This window comes from Berghia stephanieae, chromosome 8 (assembly GCF_034508935.2).
Source record: "Berghia stephanieae isolate SIO BIC M18660-M18661 chromosome 8, UCSD_Bste_1.3, whole genome shotgun sequence".
NCBI lineage: Eukaryota > Metazoa > Mollusca > Gastropoda > Nudibranchia > Aeolidiidae > Berghia > Berghia stephanieae.
Genome location: NC_088367.1, coordinates 34906925 through 34911902, shown reverse-complemented (window position 1 = coordinate 34911902; position 4978 = coordinate 34906925). Strand labels below are relative to the sequence as shown.

The 4978-nt window shown below is 36.7% G+C and overlaps 1 protein-coding gene across 4 annotated transcripts in view; it reads left to right on the top strand.

Moving 5' to 3' along the window:
* Positions 1-3908: 3908 nt before the first annotated feature.
* The window catches only part of LOC144978566 (lactadherin-like), a 229637-nt gene continuing 228567 nt past the window's right edge, over positions 3909-4978 (top strand). The window contains exons 1-2 of one of the 4 annotated variants that reach the window (XM_078924795.1): positions 3914-3952; positions 4070-4280. The gene's annotated coding sequence lies outside the window, so the exon portion shown is untranslated. Of the gene's footprint in view, positions 4281-4978 lie in introns of all 4 variants that reach the window. The other 3 variants (XM_078924794.1, XM_078924796.1, XM_078924793.1) reach the window with 3 other exon arrangements.

The window sequence follows — 4978 nt, the reverse complement described above, 5'->3', positions numbered from 1 at the left end:
TTGTGAATAAGTGGTGAGCTTTATGAAGATCACATTATTCACACGATAGGTATTACAAGCGTTTGGAATTATAGATTGAAAAACTTGCATGTCTATGACCAACATTATAATAATGAAGGAAATAGGGTGTTACTTCAACAACCTCAACAACAACAACAACAAAAACAACAACAACAACAACAACAACAACAATAACTACCACAACAACTAAAAGCAAACCAAAGTCAAAACAAAACGAAACAAAACCAAAAGAAGGAAAAGAAAGAAAACCCTCTATACAATAACAGAGAAACAAACAAAATAATATTTAAAAAACAAAACAAACAAACGAAAGCAAAAAAAAAAAAAAAAAAAAAAAAAAAAAAAAAAAAAAAAAAAAAAAAAAAAAGAAGAAAAAGAAAGATAGAAAAAGGAAATCAAAAGCAAAAACAATACCAAAAAAAAAAAAAAAAAGACAAGAACAAAAAGAAAAACAAAATTAATATAATGAGCAAACAAAAATAAGGCAATCCAAAAAGCAAAAAAGCAAAAAAAAAAAGAAAAACAACAAAAAACAAAACAAATAACACAAGCAAAAAAAAAAAAATAAAAAAAATAAAAAATAGGCAAAAGCAAAACGTTAAACATATAAAAGAGCCAAGCAAAACAACAAATATATTGAACAACGCCCCCCCCCCCCCCCCCCCCGAAAAAAAACAAACCAAACTAAAACAAATTAGAAGACAGAAGCATTTGAAAGGCCATCAGCATTTCTCCTCTGTATTGTTAATATACTTCATACTATCTTCGTAATAATACATGGTTTCATAAGTTTAAAAACGGATTCCACATAACCACATCGATCTTGATAATTAATTACTTATAGACAACAACTAGTTACCCACAATGTTAAGAAAACATCTTTAACAATATTAACCAGTCACTGATCAAGGGAAAGAAGCCACGATAACTGCCGTCTAAATAACCATCATTACCTTGCGTTTGACATACAAGCGCCGCTGAGCACTTATTTTGAGGTTGAGCGCTACACTATTATTATTATTATTATTATTATTATTATTATTATTATTATTATTATTATTATTATTATTATTATTATTATTATTATTATCAAACTGGGGCAAGTAGAGAAAAGAAATCAATTATTAAGGAGTGCCCCCCTTTTGACGCAACACTGTTATAGATAATAATAAAAAGATAGTGGTTAGTCTTAAAGAAAACCAAGCAATCCCACTCCTTTTCCTTCCCACTTCGATTATAGTGATAGTAGAAGGAATCGGAAATCCCTTTCAACAGAACCGCTCACTAACCACAGCCTTTTGTCTCTTTTCTGCAATGCAACGGTATGAAGGATATACTTCTCTAAACCGTGTAAACATTAATTGTATTTCTATTTTATTGTTAGTTTAGTTCTTACAGGTGCGACGAGGTGGTCTTGTGGTTTGGCACTCGCATTCAGATCGGAAAGTCCTGGGTTCAAGCCCCGCTCTGAGCGGCGCATAGTTGAGTCCTTGGAAAAAGCTCTTTACTCACACTTTTCACCGTACTCAGGTGTGAAATAAGTACCCGGCTATTAAAATTAACAAATTGTAATATTGCCTATCAGGCGTTTTGTCTCGTCCTATATGTTACTTGTTGCTGTTGGCCAGGGACACTTTGCAAAGCGCTTTGAGCACTTTTAGTGGATATTGCTCTATATAAAAGCTCATTTTTCTTAGGTACTTCCACGGGAGACGTGGGAAGGTGTGTGTGTGTGTGTGGGGGGGGGGGGGGGGGGGGGGGGGGGGGAGGTATAGGTAGATCTATTATTTGTTGAGCACTCGACTCAAAAGATAAGAGATCGCTACCTGTCCGATTGAGCTTGTTTTTTTAGAAATTCTTCCCCACTCTCTATCCACCCAGCAATAATTGTGTAGCTCGGTCTGATAATAATGAGGAAAGTACTGAAGAAAATAAAGGATCTGCCGTTTCCAAATCGGCTTGTACAGTTACAACAGGCAATGCCATTCAACCACAATCTGACCCAAACAGGCGCAAAAACGGCATTGTTTCCCCGAGACAGACTCATTGCCAGCTCTCAATTCTCAATTTTGCAATAGACTAACACCTCATTCAAAGAGGAGAAGCAATTATTACAACCCATTTTTCGCCAACGTGACAGGGATGAACTCCAGTTCCATGTGCCTTGTTGCTTTTTAAAGGACTGTCTACTCTTGATTAGTGTTGAGGGGCAATGTTGGGCAATGCACATATTATTTTATAATAATTCACATTGACTTCGCGAAGTCCCAGGTTCAAGTTTTTGACAAGGTGAGGGTAATTTTAATCGATCTAGATTTGAAGGACACGTTTTCTAACCAAATTTTTAAATAGCTGCGCGTTTATTTATTGATTTATTTTATGTGTGTGTGTTTGGGTGTGTATGTGTGTGTGTGTGTTTTTCCCCCCTCAGATCAAGGCAGTTTAGGGAATAGGTATGGTGAGTCTCTTAAAATTGAGCTTTATATAGCGCAATATCATCTAAATGTGCTCAAAGCGCTTTACAAGGGGTCCCTGGCCACCAGCAACATTTAACATGTAGGACGGGACAAGCCGCCTGTTAGGCGATATTACAATTTTTTGGACAAAGACAACGCTGTTAATGGCCAGGTACTCATTTTACACCTGAGTATGGTGAGAGAAAGGGAGTAGAGAGCCTTTTCTACTATGCGCCGAGCGCGAGGCTCGAACCCGGGACCTTCCGATCCGAAAGTGAGTGTCATACCAAAAGACCACATAGCCGCACAGAGTCTCTTGAGTCTCCCTCTCTCTCTCTCCCTCTCTCTCTCTCTCTCTCTCTCTCTCTCTCACACACACACATATTATACACATAGCGAGAAGGGGAGATAGATAGATAGATAGATATATAGATAGATTGATAGATAGATAGATAGAGTAAAAGAGAAAGGGAATGATTTGAGAGAGAAAGAGAAAGAAAGAGAGAGAGAGAGAGAGAGAGAGTGTGTGTGTGCGTGAGAGAGAGTGAGTGAGAGAGAGAGAGAGAGAGAGAGAGAGAGAGAAGGGGGGGGGGAGAAGATAGAAAGTGAAGATGTGTGTGAAGTGAATGTGTGTATGTGTGTGTTTGTGTGTGTTTGTGTGTGTGTGTGTTAGAGAGAGAGAGAGAGGTAAGAACTGTTGGGGAGAGGGAGAAGATAAGGAAAAAGAGTAAGTGTGTGTGTGTGTGTGTGTGTGTGTATGTGAGAGATAGAGATAGCTAGCTAGATATATATGTAGATAGATAGATAGATAGATAGATAGATAGATAGATAGAGAGAGAGAGAGAGATAGCTAGATATATATGGAGATCAAGATATACATTGTATAGTACAGGTGTATATCTATGATGTAGTAGATGTAGATAGTGATGGATAGTAGATAGAGAGAGATAGAGTGGAGAGGAGAGATGAGAGAGGGAGAGAGAGGAGGATGTAGATATATATGTAGGTAGAGATAGAGTAGATAATGTAGATAGATAGATAGATAGATAGAGATAGATAGAGAGAGAGAGGAGAAGAGGAGAGAAGAGAGAGAAGAGTGACGTAGAGAGAAAAGAGATAGTAGATATATATGAGATAGATAGATAGATAGATAGAGAGAGAGAGAGAGGAGAGAGAGAGAGATAGAGAGAGAGAAAGAGAGATGAGGATGAAGATGGAGAGAGAGAAGAGAGAGAGAGAGAGAGGAGAGAGAGAGATGAGAAGTAAGATGAGGGGGAGAGGAGAGAGAGAGAGAGAGAGAGAGAGAGAGAGAGAGAGAGAGAGAGCATTCGATAATCGAGTCCTCGCCACTTCAGTTGCCGCCCGCAGCGTCGCAAAAATTTGTCGCATGCAATGTGCTACCGATACCTGATTGGGGGAAAAAACTACCTTAGCGAGATTCTTTCTAGTGATCCTATGACTTTCTTCAAACACTTGTAATACTGACTGTTTGTGAAGTTAGTTTTTTTTCTCGATATATTTTATTCACGCGGATGTTTATTATTCGATTAATCACATTATTATGAATATTGTATTGATTGATTAATTCACAGGGGTTTTCTAGTTGACGATTACCTTGGATAAACCTAGCCTATTACTTTCCTTGTTATAAATTCTTTAACGGATTATGTCCAGCTCTTAAGTGGATTTACCGACTGGATTATTGTTATTGTTTTCCTTATTCTGTTTTGGAGTTAAAACTCTTTATTTGGACATTCATTGCTTGAAATTATTAAAGCCTTGACTTTAATGAGTGTGTTCATGGTAAGTATTTGTTTAATATAAGTTTTTAATATTATTATTGTTTCTCTAATAGCAAGTTATACATGTACCTATTCATGAATCTCGACAGAGATAGCCAGAGATACGTAAATACCACACACACACACACACAAACACACACACACACACATATATATATAATATATATATATATATATATATATATATATATGTGTGTGTGTGTGTGTGTGTTTGTGTGTGTGTGTGTGATTATACTTTACTAAATCCTTCTCTTTTTCCCCATGACTGACTCTCTTTTTCTCTGTATATCTATCTGTAAGCGCCTATACATGGGAGAAAGATGGAAAAAGTATGAGTGCGGCCAAGGGAAGATAAAGATTAAAATAAAGGGCTCCATTCATCATTAAATATTATTATTTACCCGCCAATAGCCTACTTAAAGAAATAAACAATCTAGAAAATAATTTAAAATGTAAAATGTAAAATAACAAATGGAAGATAAAGAAAGAAGGAAAGGAAGGAAGACAGAAATAAAGAGAGAAAGAAAGAAAGAACGAGAGGAGAAATCAAAGCAATATCATTATGCCAAATCATCAAAGGTTCCTAGGTTGTGTGTCAAGGGGCTTCAAAAGTTTTAGCCCAAGTAACATTCCCATTCTCATTTCAATAAGGATTGCCTTGGAACCTCCAAGTGTTGTTGAGGGAGATTGTAAAATATT